This window comes from Protopterus annectens, chromosome 1.part2, assembly GCF_019279795.1.
Source record: "Protopterus annectens isolate FY-2018-M chromosome 1.part2, PAN1.0, whole genome shotgun sequence".
Lineage (NCBI taxonomy): Eukaryota > Metazoa > Chordata > Ceratodontiformes > Protopteridae > Protopterus > Protopterus annectens.
The window spans coordinates 1222494602-1222515537 of NC_056727.1; positions in this window are offsets into that span (position 1 = coordinate 1222494602).

Genomic DNA, 20936 nt, shown 5'->3' on the forward strand with positions numbered 1-20936 from the left:
TTACCTTTATTTTTAAATTAATATTTTCTTGTTTGTTCTCTCCACTGTAACTTTTGATGTGCTGCATACCACTGTAAAAACGTCTGTTGTAATTTGTGTGTATACTGATCATGTCTAAATATCTAAATGTATCTGTAATTTTTCTGTGTGGAGCTTTTCTCCCCGGGCCTCTGCTGAAAAAGGGCCTTTTCAGCTCAGTCAGACCCCCCCGGTTAACAAATGTAAAATAAAAATAAAATGTGAAATAAAAAATGTGTGCACATGTGGCTGTCGAGTACTGCAGGACTCTACCAGATATATCGAGGCACCAGAACCGTGACATCAGTAGCCCAAATACATGCTCTATAATGTTCCTAGTTTGTGCATGTGCTTCATTATGGCATTCTTCTGTGGGTGTGTGTGAATTTCTGATGGGTGTCACCATCCACAGTTCCAGTGTGCCATCCCCCAGTAAATGGCTGTGTGGGATGTCCCCCCTAGCAAACATCTGGTACACCTGTGATGCATGCCAGATATGGGAGTCATGATAACTACCAGGGCTGCCAGCATACACATTCATGATAATGCCTTGGACATTGCACATGACCTGGCAGTTGATGGAGGGGTACCCCTTGTGGTTCATGTAGATTCTACCCTCCTCACCAGGTGGTGCCTTGATGCGTACATGAGTGCAGTCTATGGCACCCAGTACCTCAGGGTAGTGTGCTACACAGTAGAAGTTTTGCATACTGCTGGCCCTTGCCTCAGGGGAGGAGGGGAAAATAAATGATGTGCTCACTGGTATGTGGTTGCATGGCATCCAGGGGCTGGTGGAGTACCCTGAATGCTGATGCCTGTGAGACCCCCCCCCCCATCATGTCCCCAGTTGGTCTTTGGAATGTACCCACAGCTAGTATCCTAAGAGCTACACATACCTTAGTTTCCACTGGGGTGGGTTCCCCTCTGTTGGCTCTGGGTCTGAGTTGAGGTCGGCAGCGCTCAGTGAATTCTTGTAGTATGTTTCTGTCCACCCTGCAGCTCCCTACAATCTCCAGCTCATGTAGTCCCTGGTAGGTTGCCCTGGGCCTGAACACTCTTCTCCTTCTCATTTTAGGCCTATTATCAGCATTAGCAGCAGCGGCATTGACCTCTGCATTTAGCCCATACAATGTAGCAGACCTGCAGCAGCCCTAGCATTTCTTCAGTTAAAATTCCCAAGTCTGTACTCCAGTGGTGCAGAGTATGGGGGTAAAATCATATTATAGGGTTTCTGCAACCTTTATAATGCTCTGCTGTACATATAGCCTTTGTGACTGGCTATCTATGATGCATTCCATCTGCCATGTAAATCATTAAGGACTGTTATTGGCCCTAGTTCAAGTGGAACAGAGGTAATCAGTAATTAAGATCTCATTGTGTTTCTCAACCAATTTTTTTTTTTACAGCCTTCTTTTTGCTCAGCACTGTGGCGCACCATACAAACACATGCTGTGAAGGTAAGCAATGCTTAGTATGGTGGGGCACCATCCAAACATGCTCGAACATGTACCCCGAAGGTAAACAAAGCGTAGCAGCCAGTGTACACTCCCCTTACTGAGCATAGTGACGTGCCACACAAACAAGTGCCACTGTGTTCCAATTAGCTTAAAAGTATGTGGACACACCCCCATTTGATGTCAGCTACCTGTTCTGTGGACACCAACATGCTTCTCTGCCTACACAGATGGGATCTGTGGACACGGATACCCATTTGTGCTATTCAGTAACCTCAGCTGATTTGCATAGAAATCCATGCACACAACCTGTGAACTACACAGTTCCAGGCCCTGCCTCGTTAGCAACCATAGCAGTCTACCATTTTACATACTCCATGTAGGGTCCTATAATGCATTACTGTAACATAGTACTAATTTTCATTTTTACACTTTTTAATTGTTTTTAACAGTATGCCTGTGCACTGCGGCGTGCAGCACAAACTTGATCTGATTATTAAAAAAAAAATTATTCTAAATTATTTTCCATTAGATTTTGGACACACAGTGGATAGTTTTGCACATATTTGTGTCTGCTATACTATTATTGTCCTTCTTACTTTACTTTTGCAGCCCATTCTCTGTTTAACATCCTGTACACAGACTTTTTCTGTGTACATTTCGGACACCAACACTGGGTCTGCAGGACTGATTATCTGCTTGCTGGATCACTCTACCACCCTCATTTGCATACATTTCACTTACTTATGAGGTGATTTGCATGCCACAGACACTTCCATGTTGGTGTGCTTGTGCACGCCCCTCAGCTCTGTTTCCTAAATTGCACACCTGCTTACTTTCGTGTAAGCATTGTGCCACTATGCCTACATGGAAAATAAGTCCATGTAGGCTTTATTAAATTCCCCCCCATTTGTCTAGATGTGTAAAGAAAGATACTCTGAGGAGATTGTGTGTTTGGTATGAAGGCAGAAGAGTAGTGGAGCAAGATGTCTTCAAAAAGGAAGTGGAGCAAGTAATGAGGCTGGGGTAGGGTGACAGAGGGGAGATGAGATACAGAAGGGAAGACAGCAATAAGGACAAATTGGAAAGAAGAAGAAAATAATTGTATCCAATTGTTAAAGAGCTAGAAGTCTCTTAGGTGGGCTTTTTCTTAAAGGAGCTTGTATGAAGGATTTCTCTTAAAGATAGAGGGATGTTGTTCTATATTTAACAATCTAGGTGGCATTGGAGATTTATGGCAACAGACAGACTAGGAACCATGGGGAAGAGCATGATGAAAGCAGGTGAGAAAGTTCACAGAAAAAAAATTAAATATCTTTATTTATTTATTTATTTATTGACATTTGTTTACTGGGACAGTCTGACTGGGTAAGTAGTCCTTTTCAGCTTTGTTCTGAGGAGAAAAGCTCCATACAGCAATATAAAACATCATTCTGAAAAAAAGTTAAACAATTTTATTAGCATAATAACAATAATACAAAAAAAGCTGATGAGCAAACAGTAACAATGTAGGAATTTATCATACAGAATTACAATGAACTGTATTAATAATTAGTCTTAATTACATACACAAAGCAGATTCATTGTAGATCAGTTTCAAAAATCAGTCACATTCATAGTTGCACAGCAGTAACAGAGCACAAAAGGGATAGAAGTTTCAGTGCAGTTCAGAGCATAGATAAAAAGAGAATCTCCTTACTGGGCCAGTATGAGTGTTAGCAATAATATACAGGAGAAAGACAGGAATGTATAAACTGAAAAACTGAAAGAGTCAGAAGGTGGATAGAACATGAGCTGCTCAGATGAACTGTGCCTAGTGAGATAAGAAAGGAAATACAAGAAGAGAGAAAAGTAGTAGACAAACAAAGTTAATGAAGTTCCTGCCTGTGTCAAAATTCTTAAGGTATTATCAGGTTCTGTAGAGCAGAATCATAAACTATGGACTATAGCCCAGATGACATGGGATCAACTAATGACAGAGATGCTGGGAGAGCCATGAGATTAATCACTTCCAGCTCACTTATCATTGGGGGCAGAAAGTAATACACTATAATAAAATGGGTGATGGGTGAAAGGCATGCAGCCGAGGGGACAATGATCTGCACCTGCTTTTTGCATGATAGTAGCCAGTGAGGTTACACACACACACACACACACACACACACACACACACACACACACACACACACACACAGACACATACACACACACACACACACACACACACACACACACACACACACACACATAAATATATGCACACACATGCATATGCATGCATGCATTGCATGCACATGCGCACACATGCATACACATACACAAACACACGTACACACATAAATACACACACACACACACACACACAAACATACACACAACAGAAATACACAAACACTGGAATGCAAAATAAGTATTTACTTCAGCAAGTGTACAATGCATTTGCCAAGTTAGACAGCTAGCATTAAAGAAAAAATACCTGATGGCTGCCTGGATGTTGGCCTCTCCATGATCAGCTCCCATCCTGGCAAGTATGGGAATGAACTGGTGCTATCACAGTTAGGATAGATAAATGGTCAGCTGGTTTAAGGACATAAAACGTGTTTAGAAATGATTAGCCACTTGAGAGAACTAACAACTATTTATTGACTAAGCTATTTTCCTTTTCACTTTTATGGCATTCTTCCATCACAGATTTTTGCAGACATCAAATGCATATTTGTTTTGTATTCAATAACATAACCATAGTAGCTGGTATCACAAAAGCTATCATTCACAGCAAGAGGTTCTCCGGTTCAATTCTCAGCTGGAGCACCTTCTGTGCGGAGTCTGCATGTCCTCCCCACAGTCGGCTGAACTTTAAAGAGATGCAGGTATGTGTGTTTGGGTGTGCCTCCTTTGAAGATTGGGCGCCGGGCTGGCAACTCAACACCATAAAAATCCACTGCCAATCATTAGCAGACCGGTGATCCACTGTGGCGACCCCTAACCAGGAAAATCCGAAAGATTTTGTATCAGGCAAGTAAGAGTATGATTCAATGCAAGTTTACCAGAAAATATCTCTACAGGAGTACTTTTGTAAAATGTTTTGATATATTTTTGAAATTATGCTAGCCTGTGTAAAATAGGAAATCACTGTGTTTAGGGTGAAGTACACAGTGACTCAGCTAAATGAACTGAATTTTCTTCAGTTTCATAACTTTCTGTACTTCTCTAGTCACATGGCGACAGTGAAGATGTGTACTACCACAGCAGTTGTATGAAATGAAGAGCCAGAAACATATGCAATAATAATAAAATTACAGTGAAAATGTGTGATAACATAACAAACACACAGCAACCAAGGAGACCTGACTAGACAAAACCAGTGAGGTAATGACATTAAACATGTACATCAACACAGTAGTTGTGCGGGATAATAGTGGAATGCCAGTTGCTACACCAAGAAGGGACACTAGTTACATTACACTATAGAGGAATGCCAGTTACATTACACTAAAGAGGAATGCTAGTTACATTACACTAAAGAGGAACACCAGTTAAGTTACATGAAAGAGGAACACTAGTTACGTTACACTATAGAGGAATGCCAGTTACATTACACTAAAGAGGAATGCTAGTTACATTACACTAAAGAGGAATGCCAGCTAAGTTACGCTAAGGAGGAATGCCAGTTATGTTACACAACTGCTGCATTTCTTTTGAATGACTGCTATATAGTGAGAAGTAACATTTTGCCCTTTCCCTCTGTTTTATGATCTCAAAGAATATATATATATATATATATATATATATATATATATATATATATAAATATAATTAGCAGGGATCTCAAAGTAGATATATATAATTAGCAGGGATGTGCCAGGTGCACTTACCTACATGGGAGAGCAGAGGAGTTTGCCCTTCAGAAAAAAGTATTTATTTATTTATTTATTTTTTAGTTTTGTATCTTCTGAGGTGTGTGCTTGGTGCATTCATGCCAGCATATAGATGTGTTGAGTTTTGACTGTCTGTGCTCCTGAAATTGGTCCTTATAATCAGTGCATTACTCACTTTTAAAACATTTAAATAAATTAATACATTTAAGCTATGCTGCACAAATGAACTGGACATGGTGAAACTATTAAATGCCATCTACAGTTATAGTGGATAACAGTGGAAATTAGGCTAAGTTGTATTGTTGAGGTGATGACAACAAACCTGCCAGTTATTCAAGAAGACAAAGAACCACATCTGTGTTGTTCAGCTGACAGCAGTGTGTGTAAAATATGTTCAATACACTGTCATTTACACATAAAATTTTCCTTTTAACTAACTGTAACCTCTGTCATGCAGAAAGGTGATTCATTAATGGTGAGAAGCAGCTTTATTAAGAATAAGCACATCTGCATTTGAAGCCTTGGTATTCTCTTAAGAAAGAGCAGAGTGCTGTCTTCATAATGGAAGAGCCAGCTGCATTTATTTGTATGAGTCTAAGTACCTTGATGTTTTGCTCATCAGTGATGACAAAGTGAACTTTGAGACAGACACACAGTTTGTGGCTATAGTCTTGCAGGTGTTGATTGTCTGTGTGATGGTGATGTGGAAACTGAATACCCAAAGTTCTCAGTTTAACACTGTCTCTGCATCATCATACTCACCCATGAACATGCGCTGCGGGTACCACTGAGAAGAATAACACTGCATGTGCAGTCACTGAAAATAAGCTTTCTTTGCAGCCCTGCTGTATTTACTCTAAAAGAATCATTAAAGAGATTTGGCTGTGTTGTACAGAAAGATAATGCCCGGACAGTAACTAGATGGTCCAGGATCAATTAGTGTTCCTGAAATGGGAAATCCTGGTGGAGGGTGGAGGACAAATGAGAGAGATAACCTGTTTCTCTCAGTGAGGGAGGAGAGGAGCCATGAATTCATTCTCCATTTGAGCTCCATGGGGAGATTACACCCCCAATGGAACCATGAGGCATCTCTCTCACAATAGGGAGTGACAGACCCATGCATCCCCACTGCATGCCCAGCCCACAGAGGTAACACTGAACATGTAAAGAAAGCAGGAGGCTGTGTAGTTAAAACACCAGTTCCCTATATTAATAATGATACCATCTTCAGTTCACTCCTCTCCCTGGGGTAATAAACGCATCATTTTGGGAGAGGCTCACTGGTTAGAGGGGCTCTATACTCAACAAAAATCTGAAATAAATATGATGAGGAGATTAGTGATAATGACAGACCCCTAGCCTGCTTCTGCTTTATCTGAAGAAGAGACAACTGTGGTAGCACTAGGAACATGTAAGGATGTCCATGTATTGGATGCCATTAGAGATATTCTAGACATGACCCACTTGGCTGGGGCACCCAACCAGACCCAGGAGAAGCATACAGAACTACAGGTCTCTCAAGTGGATTGGTAGCAGGTGAGCTAGGATCTGCTGCTATAGAAATGAAGGGTGGTCTGCTTAGTGAGTCTATCGAGACTGAAAATCTCACCATGAAAAGCAGAGAGAAAGTGTGTTAGTGAATATATGAGTGAGGTAGTGCAGTTTATATGTAAACAGTTATGCTATCTCTGTCTTCTGTTTCTATCATTGAATATGCATCAGGCTATAAAAAATAAAAATGCAAAAAAGATCCCAAATTAAATTACAGTCTTATATTACAAAGAAGTAAAATAATTACAGATTAAAGCAAGTCTGAATAAATAATTTGGAAAGCAGTCAGTATTTTAATTAGAATGAATTTTTATACATAATAGTGTTTCTTTGCAATAAAAGAATAGCTATGATTTATTTTCAGTGAATTATTCATGAACCCTACCACAGAATTTAAATGTATTTTATCATTAATGCTAAGTCACTAGAATTAGAAACCTGGTACAGGAACATATTATTCCTTTGTTTTAGAGAAATATACATTCTTCTACTAATGCCTCTAATAAGTTAATATTTCTGAAATGTGTCCAAAAGGAGAACTGCAACTACTTGAAAGGCAGCAGTTTTATTTAATTAGTTAGTTAAGTTATGTATGTATGTATGTTATTTTTTATATATATTTATTTATTTTGCTGGTGAAAAGGTTAAGTAGGGCACCCACTTCTTAACTTGCTGAGCTGGTGTTACTTCTGGCCTGACCACCACTTTTCTGTCGTATTATTACCGTTCATTCATAAATGTGAACCAAGTCCCATCTCTATCCAAGGAACTAACGGACATAGTGATAACACTCAAATAAGGAAAGCACCTTGGGCAGTTGTGACAGGTGTTTCATCTGTACGTCTTATGAGAAAGAAATGATTTGATGTGATAGAATACTGCACAGGACACATAGGCAGAAAGTGTAAGCCTCAACATTACTAGTCAGTGAGACAACAGATTGAGCAACAAAATCCGTCTCCACAAACATATCTGACAGCACTGGCTCAAGGAAAGAAAATGGAATAAAAATATTGCAAGGAAGTACACTATAATCTGCTTAAGTGCAATTTATTTCTGCTCTTAAAAAATAAGAAATTTAAAATGAATCAATATGGCTCAAAATGTTCTACACGAGCACTTACTCAAGTAAAAGATATACTACAAAGGTAGAATATGGATCACTAAGGTGAAATGCATGGAGATATTTTTTCATAGCAATAGTGTTTAATGTCTGGAGCAGAAAAACAAGAGTGGGTAATTCATACTGAGTGATAGAAACAGAACAATCCTGCTTGAAAGCAAAAGCTTTACAAGAATGAGATCTGGGACATTATCAAAGAGTAGAATGTGGGATTATTATATTTCTCAACCTCTTTCATGGCATAATAGTAACATTAATAAGAATTATTGGAATGGCTTCATGTTGGGGCAGATCTCAAAAAGATACTTCATCAGACTTGATAAACTGTCAGATCACTGCACCTGCAGTGTGATGCATTCTCAGCAGAAGTCTGTGTTTACCCTGCATCTGCAACACTTTTTTTATTTCTAAACCTCATCTTTCTTTTAAACAAACCCATATTATATCCAAAATAGCATAAAATCCCTTGAATAAGACACAAATGACCATTAAGGAGCAATTGAGAGGTATGCCTGTCAGACCAAGGGGCCTTGGTATGTATCTGTATTCTAAGTATATCTGACAAATGCATTCATAACACATTCAAATACGTAAATACACAGTTGAACATGTTTTATTAGTGGATAAGTTACTATAATGCTCTTGTGTAGTAACAACGATCCATAGTATCCTGCTCTAGAAATACTTACCATGTTGTGGAAATGATAGGTATATATTCTGTATTATTTCAAATAGAACTGACAGCAACCTTCCTCCATTACTGAATGACTCAAGTATAGTTATGAAAGAAATAGCATATATCTATAGTAAATTTTCAATATCGTTATATTTTTACATACATCTCCTAAAAATGAGTATTCAGAAAAAAAAATGTTACATCAGTATACTATGTGAACATCTTGATCAGTTATTTTTGTTTCTACAAATGCACTCTATTTGCCACGACCTTCTATCAATATGCAGTGCAAGAAATGAGTGTTTTCCATCAGTGATAATAAAAATAATAAAAAGTATTTCAATGAGAAGAAAGGAGGGGTACAACTGCAATTTCTTGATGGTCAAATGAATGTAATTTATCACTTAGAAGAGAAGATGAGAATACAAGTTATGGCATTATTAGGGATATAATATAGTAAGCTAGTGCAATGCTTTCTAGCAACAATTTATGAGTAAAATTAATTTTAAATGTGTCTATTACTGTATCAGAACTGCAAAACATTAATATTTCAGAATAATATTTTGAGACACTTGCAAAGAAAGTGATATAAATCAGTCCATTTGGATCCCAACAGACTTGCTAAAAGAAAACTTTGTACTGAGTCTTATATATGATGTGAGTGGGTGTGTTTTATTTATTTACATATATATATATATATATGTATTGACTGACTGAGTGGAAAAGATGTGTGAAAGAATAGTGTGTTAGTGTGAAAAGAGGGTAAGAAAAGAATTGTATATACAAGTCTCTGAGTTGTTCAGACATTCCCTAATGCTGCTCATTTGTATGAGCACTTTACGTTGGGTAGGAAGAGTAACTAAATGTGGGTTCTAGATGAAGCAGCTGAGCAGAACAAGGTCTGAAGGAAATTATTTTAAAGAGTGATGTATGAGATTAAGTTATCTTTCTGTAAACGTGAGCTGCTCCAAGGTACATAATCTGTAGGTCTGTGGGATTGTAGGAGTACATGGAAGGTCATTGTTTTTTAATGTGCTGCTGCATTGTTATTAGGGGTGCTGCTGGTTTAGTGTTGCCGCTTAGGTAAATGGTGGAGACATTGATTTTTACCAGATGGATATCTCCTGAAAATGAGAGTGTGTGAACTATAACCGGCAATACTGGAACTGGATAGGATGATAGCGGCACAGTATGACTTTTCTCCAAGGAAGGAGGTGCTTGATCCACTGATGTACAGGGTTCTACATATGGTACAGTTATATCACAAAGAACAAAATCTTTATTGCTTAAGTGTGGCTATGTGGAGAGACATGGGAAAGAACAGTGTTAAGGCTAAGCAATGATCCTTTTATTTGACAATGGGGAGAAGCTACTTTTCTCTGCAGCCTGTTACCAGCAATCAGATCCTGCAGAGGTGCAGAAATAGAAAGGCTCTATTTGAAAGGTACTTAACTGGTGAGACAGGTGGGAATATCCTTGTTGATGTTACTCAGGATTTTGTATATCAGCTTTCTAGTCAGATAAGTACAAAATAAACTGCTACTAGATCTCATGCTACCAATATTAAAGGTAGAAAGGTAATATTGGAAATTGATCGTACAGGTTGTCCTTTATATAACAGACAATTCCTTTTTTGTGATGAAGCAAGTAACAGCTGTAATTTACTGGTATTGTGCACTGCACAGAATTGAATTGATTTGTCAGCTTGTAATATGAAGCTTCGTCTAGCCACCTATGTTGTGATAGAGAAGAACATGTGTCAATTCAATACTGTAACATGGAGTTGTGGAACAGGAATGCTGGATATGTAGGGAGGGTGGCCTAATGGTTAAGGTGTTTGCCTTATAAACACAAGGTGCAGGGTTTGAGCCTCACATAGGATAATTGGCTAGACTTAAAATGGCTCGCAAGGGCAGTTAGCTTAGTACTAACCTATAATCTGCCCTTTACTTATTGTTTTATGAGCTGGAAGTCATACACAGAAAACAACAGTATGTGGAAGAATATTCTTCATTATTTGCTGATCTGGATATTGATTCCTCCCCGTGTTCATTCTCATATATTTTGAGCAAGCGACCATAAAAGTTGGTGGACTTATTTCCCTAGAGCAAATGTGAATGGCTGCTTTTTTTTCATTTCTGTCAGAATATTTGTCAAAAATTACAGTTTGTGATTGTGTCACAACCTTAAATAAACCTTAAATAAGTAAAATATACAAAATCAATCAGTTTGTTAAATTCTGCTGAAATTGCATTCATGACTCCAGTGTTTGTTTTCTTATGGGCATACCACTCATGTATGGAAAGGGGTGGCTGAAATGGTGACAGGAGGACTTAATAATGTGCATCCTGTGGTACAGGCATTTTAATAATTGCCATTAACATGGTATTCCTCAAAATTAGTAAAAATAATTCAAAATAGCAATTTACACTTCAGCTAGTCATGAGTCACATACAACTAGCTATGTATATTTTGTAAGTCATGCTGTACAAAGTTACTAAGGATGAGTAGCATTTCTTCCTGATCAAGTGATCATGTGTCTGTTACCTTGAAATGAAGACAAAATGTAACTGTGTCTGTTATTTTTACATACATATTCATATTTATGCTGTAACAACTAGACGTTGATTCATTTATCCCTCTTTTTGTGTGTGTGTGTGTGTGTGTGTGTGTGTGTGTGTGTGTGTGTGTGTGTGTGTGTGTGTGTGTGTGCATAAAACAAAGAATAAAAAAGTCACACAGGCAAATACCTTAAACCTCCTGTAGTGGAGACCCATGGGATATATGCAAATGATCCCTTAAGAAGATACTAAAGTTTCAGCTACATAGGTTCTGAATGATACCTTAAATCTCGCATAGTGGCAGCCCATGAGATATATGCAAATGACCCTTTTAAAGGCATACCAGTATTTCATGGCTTCTACATTCTGAAAGAGGTAAGGCAAATATACACCCCTGTATTATCACTTTCTTTACCTCAAATTCATCTTTTAGATATCTTCAAAAGATTTTTACCCTACCCCAAGAAGGCTTTTACAATACCTTGATAACTACAAATTAGTTCTCCATCATACTGACTTTGCTTGTGGTGAAACAATGTTTTTTCCTGTTCACTGAGTTGAATGCTACATCAACACCATCTCAAAGTACATAAACATAGCACAAATGCTTTGAGACAAAAGAGTGACATATTTTGCTGTAATATAATTAACTATTAGAGACTCTTCTATGGTTCATCTCTTCAGTCTAAATGCATGATGGCTCTAATTTATCATATCTCCTCCAATAGAATCATCCATAATCAACATGGAAAATATTTTTAGAGAGCTATCTAGAAGTGTAATAGCATGAAATATCTTAGGGTCATATACATTCTGCTACAAGACTAGCCACTCAGTTGTATGAAAGTTGGCAATAGATGATTATTACTGTTGAAGTGACACCCTAACCCCATGTGTAAAAATGGGAAAATGGGTTGTGGATGGATGAATGGATTCATATTTCATATTTTAAAAATAGGTAATGTTATTTGCCTTAATAACATGAGATACAGACATTTAAATTTTGTAGGTATTGTCCAAACTAATACACGATTATTTTTGCCCATTCCTTCTCATGTACACACACACAGACACACAGATATATATATATGCATATATATGTGGTGCTTCACTTGCTTTCATCTGCCTAATATGCACTCCAACTGACTAATATGCCTGCTAACCCTCTTAGTAATTATTGAAATTTTGGGACCATACTGTTAATGTTGTAATTCATTACTCTTTTTATTGATGTATCTGATCTAAGATTCTCTACAAAATAGTTGTGCCATAGTTTCTCATTAATCAAGGAGCCTCCTATACTTGAAGATCGTCCTACATAATGTACCACCAATATCTAACACTTTTAAGTATCATTCCCATCTGCCACATTTAATATTTCTTCCTATCGCTTTTCTAATAACTGCCTTTTTTCTTTTGGCAGTGACCCTGTACTTATAACTAGTCTCTCCCATTTCTATATAACTTTCTTTTTTCAAACAAGTACTATTACTTGTATTGTGTAATGGCTTCTTACATGCATATTGATATCAAACCATGTTTCTGTTACATTTTTCCATACAGTTCTTATCCCACCATGCAGCTGCAATTTTTGTAATAGATTCTACAAAGAAAGCTCTATTTACCATTTCTTCAGTCTTTTATCTTTAATCTTTTCAATACGATTTGGTAAACACACCATCAAATTTGCTATCCTTCTGAAAATACTTTAAATTCAAGTTCAGCTGTTTATCACAGCAGACATAGTATTTTTCCTATTAATTATGGCTGTTATTGGTTTATCTTTTAATCTCATGTCTAAAAAATTTTGCCACCAGAAAAATACCCCAGAAATAAACTCTTTAATGAATTTTTAGCACTTTTGTGTTTAGCGATTGTGTCAAATCACATGATATTAGAAGTGCAAATATATTTATTCTGGGTTTTTTAAGAAATTATTCTGCTGAAGCTCTGTTAATAGTTTTGGTACAAAAGCACTAAAATGTAAATTTATTTAATGGTTTATTTCAGTGACAACATGTTTTTCTCTGTGGTATTGTGTTTTTAGCATTGCTTTAGGACTTGTGGTTATTGGTTTTTAATCCCATGTACATACTAAGTAGAGAGACGTGATCACTTTATGTCCTAATATTAATTCATTGATAACCATATCCAGTCTCAGGAAAAATTATAATATAATCAATTAATGATACAACTCTAGTTGCCATATGAGTATAGCCCCAATTGTACTCAGCGATACCTGAACCATAATGTATATTCTTATCATGTCTTGATATAATATCTAGTAATAAGGGTCTATTTCATCTACCACCAAATTTGTCAGATTTCTTTTCATTTTTTCTTTAACACTTCCCCATAGTCACTAAATTGGTTATTTCAAGCACAAAGTTTCTACATATCAGCAGCCTATTGCCCTTTTCAAAGGCATTCAAAATTTGTTTATCTGGCAAGTCCCATTCCATTTTCCTTTGATGAAAAATATTCATTTAGATGATATGCAGATATCAGAAATGACCAATAAACTCTTAAGCATTTTAATTTTATACGTAAATTTCTAGCTGTAATCAACCCCTTGGGTTCTAAACAGTTATACTTTACCTGGTCTGTACAAATACACTTATATACTTAAAAACTCAGCCAGCCAGAATCTTTTGTAGTAAAATGATAAAATATTATGCACTGCATACTGGTAATTAAATATGCAGACATTACAAACACTTGTATAGGGAATACTAAATAGACAGTCCTTCTTCTTGCTTTGTGTGTGTGTGTGTGTGTGTGTGTGTGTGTGTGTGTGTGTGTGAGTGTGTGTGTGTGTGTGTGTGTGTGTGTGTGTGTGTGTGTGTGTGTGTGTGTGTGTGTATACACAAGTCTGAAAACATCTTCCTTCTCAGCATCTTTCATATATCTCTATATCTCTACAGAAAAATAATTGCATGTTCTTTATGAAGAAATTTTTCACGAAGAATACACAAATGTATTAGCTTAGACCAGATGATTCAAATAATTCTGCTTCATTGATTAGGTGGAAGGGCTGTTCCAGCCTCAGTGGTAGTTATTAAAGTGTTTGAGGGGTCACTAATGAGTGAAGCTTCAGGATGATCCACTTCACCAGTGGCTGGAAACGAGCTATTGTTTTCTTTGTCTTTTTCCAAGTTTGGTAAAACTTTGCATCTCTTATTAGATATAGAGAAATTATTTTGCTTAGCAGTATTTTTATTGCCAAGACAGTACAAATATTACATAGCTGCTCCATTGTTCATTACATTTTTAAGTTTTGAGGAATTAGTTGGCGGGCATTAAAAAAGGTCTTCCACCCTTGTCTTGTCCCTAGCAGAAGTATTCTGATTCTATCACAGTTCTTCTACCATTAAAAATGTAAACAACATCATTGCCTGCATTTCTAATTTATAAAACAAAACTTTCGCTTGAACATCAAAAGTATGATTGCTGAGCTCAATGAAGCAGAACATGTAACAAGAAATCAGATGTGTACCCAGTACTTTGGTTCTCTTCCAATGATCTTTTTTTCAGTGTTTTGCCAAAATGAAAACTGAAGCTCATCTGTACAGTTCTCTGCCTCTCCTCTCCCTAGTATCCTATTACAGAGCAGAGAACTGAGATCTAAAGACATAATACTTCAGAAAACTGGTATTTACTTTAGTTCAAGCTGCTATATAATAGGCTCAATAAATTATGGGAAGCTGACTGATGTGTGAGTGCCTTAGAAATCAGAACAACTGTGTCAATTCCTTCTATTTGTTTTAGGCAAACTGAACATAAAGAAATACATTATCATTCCCTTCAGCACAAACAATGTCCCTTCACGCTATCAAATCAACAATACCCTAAGTATCCATGAAGTGGTAAGGGACCTGGGATCACAAGTTGACTACTGTAGTAAGGAAAGCTTTCTACGTAACACACTTGATTAGTAAAGGCATCACCTCGAGAGCAAAAGATGTTATAATCCCTGTATACTCAACACTAATCCAACCCATAATTGAGTATAACATCCCATACGGCATGTACAATACAAAGCACCTGCAGCAATTGGACAGACCTCAGGGGTTTCTAACAAAGAAGATCAAGGGACTCTAACACATGCTATACACAGACTGACTAAATTCCCTGTCACTTTACTCTGTATCATACAGACTCCTTAGGAGACACTCATGCCTGGCTTGCAGAGCAAACTCAGACCCAACCTAATGAACATGTTGAATATCCGGAAATCCAACGGGACTAGGGCCACCCATTGTGGAGACCTAAATATGGCTTGTGACTTAAATAGGACATGCTGGAGGGACAGCTTTATCTCTCAGCTCTTTGGAATGGGTATCTATTCATGTGAAACAGAGCACCTCCATGACACTGTTCAAAAGGAACCTGGACGAGTGGATGGGGCACTGTAAATTCTTACCAGGAATAGCATCCACACCCCTCCTGGACATGGGCAGTCATTACTAAATGCAATCTTGGATATAAACTAACATTTCTATGATATTACATTGTGGGTCGATAGCCTAGTAATCTCCTATGTTCCTCTGATTCTATGTCCTATTATCAATGCGATCAACCTTATTTTCAAGTTGCATAGCATATATGCACATATCTTAGGCTGGATGAATAAGTTGCAATGGTGCTGGCATGTTGTACATTAAACTGCTGTTGTTGTAACAGTGCCTCAGTCACCTGTTGTAAAGCCTAACAGTCTGTTTATGTAGCCTGCAGGTCAGTCATTGCTTGTTGCAGCAGCTCTATATAAGACATTGCCTTTAAATCTTCTGTTTGTAGCTCATCATTCATAACCGTCCTTATGCCATGTGGTCCAACTTTGATCTGTCTGCAATCCAAAGAATGTCTCACTTCACGTTCCCTAAACTGCTGGGACATAAGTCTGAGGTATTCAGACACTGTGCAGTGTTTAAATAAAAAGCTGAATCAATCTCAGCTTATTGTATAAGCATGTACATCCTGGGATGGGAGAAAAAAGTAGAGATGCTCAGTCCATTACATGCATGAGTTATGTGTACCCCACCATACCTAGGAAGTTAGCCTCATAGGGTGAAGATGAACATTGTATTTTATCACTTTTATTTGATCATTTCTAATATAATATGCCCTAACAAAGTCAAACATAATCTCCATGATACAATTAAGTGAAATGGACAAATAAGGCACAATAAATGATTGTATTTTCACTCACCAGCCATGATTTTAATCTAAGTAAAGCATCCAAACAACTTGGGTTAAAAATGTAGCATCAGCTGATATAAGTTATTATTTACCTTTAATGTCACTTCACAGATCTTCTGTCTGCCCATATATTGACTGCGGAGTAATACAGACTTAGTGTACCACTATTTGCTTTCTGACTTGCATCATGTGATGTACAGTCACTTCCCTATCTACTTTCTGGGAAGTAAGACAAAAGCATACAGCAATGTCATGACTTTTATGTCACTTACTGTGCTTTCGACTGAGATCTGCACTACCTACAACAAACAATATGGACAAGGTACTGCAGGAGTGCATGTATGAGGAAAGTCTGCTTAAGAGTGAAAGTGACGCTGAAAGCTCATTAGGATTTGGTGAGTCATATACATGTCAAGCTGAAACATATGGAAGAGTTATTTGAGGATAACCACTTCTCTCTAACTTTCCATTTAAAAAAAGATGCAGTGTAGAGGAAGAGGTGATGAGAATGATAATGCTCCTTTTGGTGTGTTGGAGCATAACGTGTTATTTCAAGGCCTGAGAAACATATAAAAGCACGCGATATAATGTAGCACAGTGCAGTACCTCACCTCACAGTAGAGAGAATTCACTTGTCACAAGACTTCAGTCTCAAACATCAACTGTAAAGTTTGTCATAGACCAACTTAATAAGAAGGCCCGGAGGCCACAGTGGTAGTACACTACTGTGAATCCTGGACAACTGACCAAAAACCATAACATGTGCTTAACCTTACAGACTTTATTTTTAAACACCTTTATTGAATTATCACTTGTGACTTAGGCACATTTGCATGTATATAAAAATAATCAAACTGTATTAAGTTAAAATTAACAAACATTCTGCTTCCCATATATTGCTATATATCATATAACCTAAACAACTTTACATAGATTATTCAGTTCCTATCCCCTTTTTTTTAAACAAGAAACATCTTTATTAAACCATCATTTACACCATAAGCAATCATACATTTATATAAATGAAAATAAACCACACCGACACAACCCTAGTTGCAAGCATTTTACATCTGAGTGCTGAAATGATAAGAACATATTTCACCAAACTTGCATTTTAACACTGTTGTCTGAGCTAATATGTGTGGAGACCAGCTGTTGCAGTACCATAAAGCAAGCAGGAACTGAAAAATAAAATTCACATTAGATCCCAGTTGCAGCTGATGACATTCTCAACTTCCATCCATTGCAGTTACATATGTCTGTTATTAGAGATTCAAAGTACAACAATATTTGTAAGATAGATGTCCTGCTTCTGTTAAAAATTAATAACTCAAAGAAAAGGTCCAACATTTTTGTTCTCCTCATGGTGACATTCATTATGATCAACTGTAAATATCTAAAAGGTATACTTAGTCATAAAAGAGTGCAATCATGTTCACCACATGTTTAGTGTGGTGCTGACTCTATGCATGCTGAGTACAGTGTAGTTTAGGAAGTTACCATAAATAAGGCAGTAATAGAATGCAGAAAGGATTATCCTGAGTAGTAGACACCACCAAACCTTCTGTTACAGCACGAAGAAATGGGTGTTACAAATGCACAGTTGTTATATGAAGGGATTCTAGGGCAGCTGACACGAGAATTGGTGAGTTGATTGTCTATGAACTTAAAAATATTACAAAGACTGCAAGGAAACAGAACACCCCAGCCCATCTGTTGTCATCTTGTGAGGTCCCTCGTTGCTGCTTTCACTAGTTTGTTTATTTTTTATTTTTTAGCATCACTGAACAAGATGATTTTGTTGCATTAACTCCATAAGTAGTCGACTGTGTTAAAACGTGTGCATAAAGGCCATGAGCATGGCCAATAAGCCCCATGTTCAGCACCCCAGCAAACATAAATGCAGAAATGTTGTAGGAAACCTGTTCTCTGGGGTATTACACAGGCCAGTGTATGAATACATTACATGAGAATGAAAGCCTTGCAATGAAGCTGAAGAAAGGAAGGCTTCAGAAGTCAACACAGCTAGAGTTTCATTGTTAACTTAAAAAAATCCAGTATTTATGGTACAGCGGATAAAACTGTAACATTACTCTGTCATCTGAGCTCATGCCATGAACCACTGAACCTCATTCTCCCTAGAAGCCATGGTCCATTGGTGGCAGTGTATTCTGAACAATAACTATTCAGAGTCACAAGCAGCATGTATGATTTGCAAACTGCACCTTCACGCTGAGTGCTCTGAAGATTAATACAAGCAGCCAGTACAACAGATGCACTTTCCACTCTTTAACAATGGAGTTTCCTGGAGCGTGAGGAAGCTGTCAAAGCAATAAATGGCATCAGACAGTATCATAACTAAACGAAGGTGATCCTTGCTTCGGATATCATAATTGTGGAATTTCAGGAAATGTTGCAGGGCAATGCAAGCAGAATCAGTAGACTATGTCTATCTTACTGCTTGGTACCCTTACCATGAGACAGCTGCAGCACTCAAATGTTTACATTAGAAACAAATACTACTTAGGTCATACCATATATATTTCACTGAACAAGCAATCAGCACTATAAATGTCTAATTGTATGCAGTCCACTGAACATAAAGCTGATGTTTTTCTGTTTTACTTTATGCATGCTGTGGTATAGATAAATAATATCTAAAGCTGATAAAAATTCACTTAATTAATTGATTAATCAATTCATTCATTCATTATCTAGTATCTATTTATTTAAGTCAGTGGATGCATAATTAAGTTTCCCTGAACAGAATGCCATTCTGTCGTAGGATACACATAAACACACACACACACACACACACACACACACACACACACACACAAACATATGTGGACAACTGGGTGGCTCACCAATTTACATACGGCATGCGATTTTGATGTGTGTGCATGTGTGCATATGTGCGTGTGTCCATGTGCATGTGTGTGAGTGTGTGTGTGTGTGTGTGTGTGTGTGTGTGTGTGTGTGTGTGTGTGTGTGTGTGTGTGTGTGTGCATGTGTGAGTGTGTATGTGTTTGTGCATGTGTGTCTGTGTGTGTGTGAGAGCATGCATGTGTGTGTGAGTGTCCTCTGTAGGCAGCCACAGGTGAAATCTTTGTTGCGGTGGTTATTATGAGTATCTATAATAGCATCATAGTATATCAGTATTTTGATTACTAAGTTAACCAACATTTAATGTATGTATGCATGTATTTATGTATTTATTGTCCAGGAAAGTATGATTGTGCAATGAAACCCATTTTCCATGGATGCCTAGGGAGAAAATCTCTAATGAAACTTAACAAAGAGAAACTTTTGCATTGTCAGTTGGTAAGAGACAAAAAAAAACAGGACACAAATTCTAATCTGCTGAGGAAGCATTCAGATAAAATTATCTGCATATTCAGATAAAATTGTCCAGGACTGCATAGCACATCGCAAACTCAAACAACATTGTTACACAGTTATAGAGGTATGATAATGCATCAGTTGAAACAAAAATATATACATTTTTATGATAGTGTATCAGTTGAAACAAAAAATATATACATTTCTTTTATTAAGGAACTGGAGGAGATAGATGAAGGAAACATAAAAAGTATGATTTGTTGGATCTAGGACATTTGCTCGACTGAGCAAATGACCGAAATCCAAATGGCCGGGCATACTTACTAGAAAGTGCTTTTCACCGAAGAAGCACTTTTGCGTAAGTATGACTGTTGCCAAGGCTGTACTACGGTGCGGGTAAGGGAAATTTCCCTTTTCTCCACTGTAGTGCAGTCTCAGAGGGAGAATATTAAAGTGGGGGGTGTGGGGGGAAAATGTAGTATTTTTTTTTTGTCACACTTTAACAAAAGCGCTTTTTCGATAAAAGCATTTTCATTAAAGTGTGTCCATTTTTTATGGATTCGGACATTTGCTCAGTCGAGCAAACGTCCTAGATCCGATTTGTTATAGTGAGTGTAAATTAGAAATAGATATAAATGGCAGCAAGCAGAATGCCAGGGAGAGTCAGAGTCAGTGTACATGTAATAGATGTAAAATATAGTAGTGATAGTGAAAACAGGAGGCTTACAGGAAAAATGTTGAGGTATGGTACCAGCTGAGGGCTGAGGTGAGGTGGTTTTGGGTTGGACTTCTTATTAAGGATTATTAAAGGAGAAATTAAATGACACTGAGATTGTCTACACAGCAAATTTAATGCTGAGTATCATAAATGTGGGCTTCATGTGTTATGCAAAATCCATCCATCCATCCATCCATCCATCCATCCATCCATCCATCCATCCATCCATCCATCCATCCATCCAGCCTTCCATCCATCCACAGCCTTTGTTTTCTAATTTTTTCAGTGACCATCTCCCAGTCTTTATAAATCATGCTCCCCCCTCCAGTCAAGGTCAACACTAATATAAAGAAACAAAAAAAATTTACCTCATTCAACCCTTTAACATTCAACAATATTCCAAAGACAACAGATTG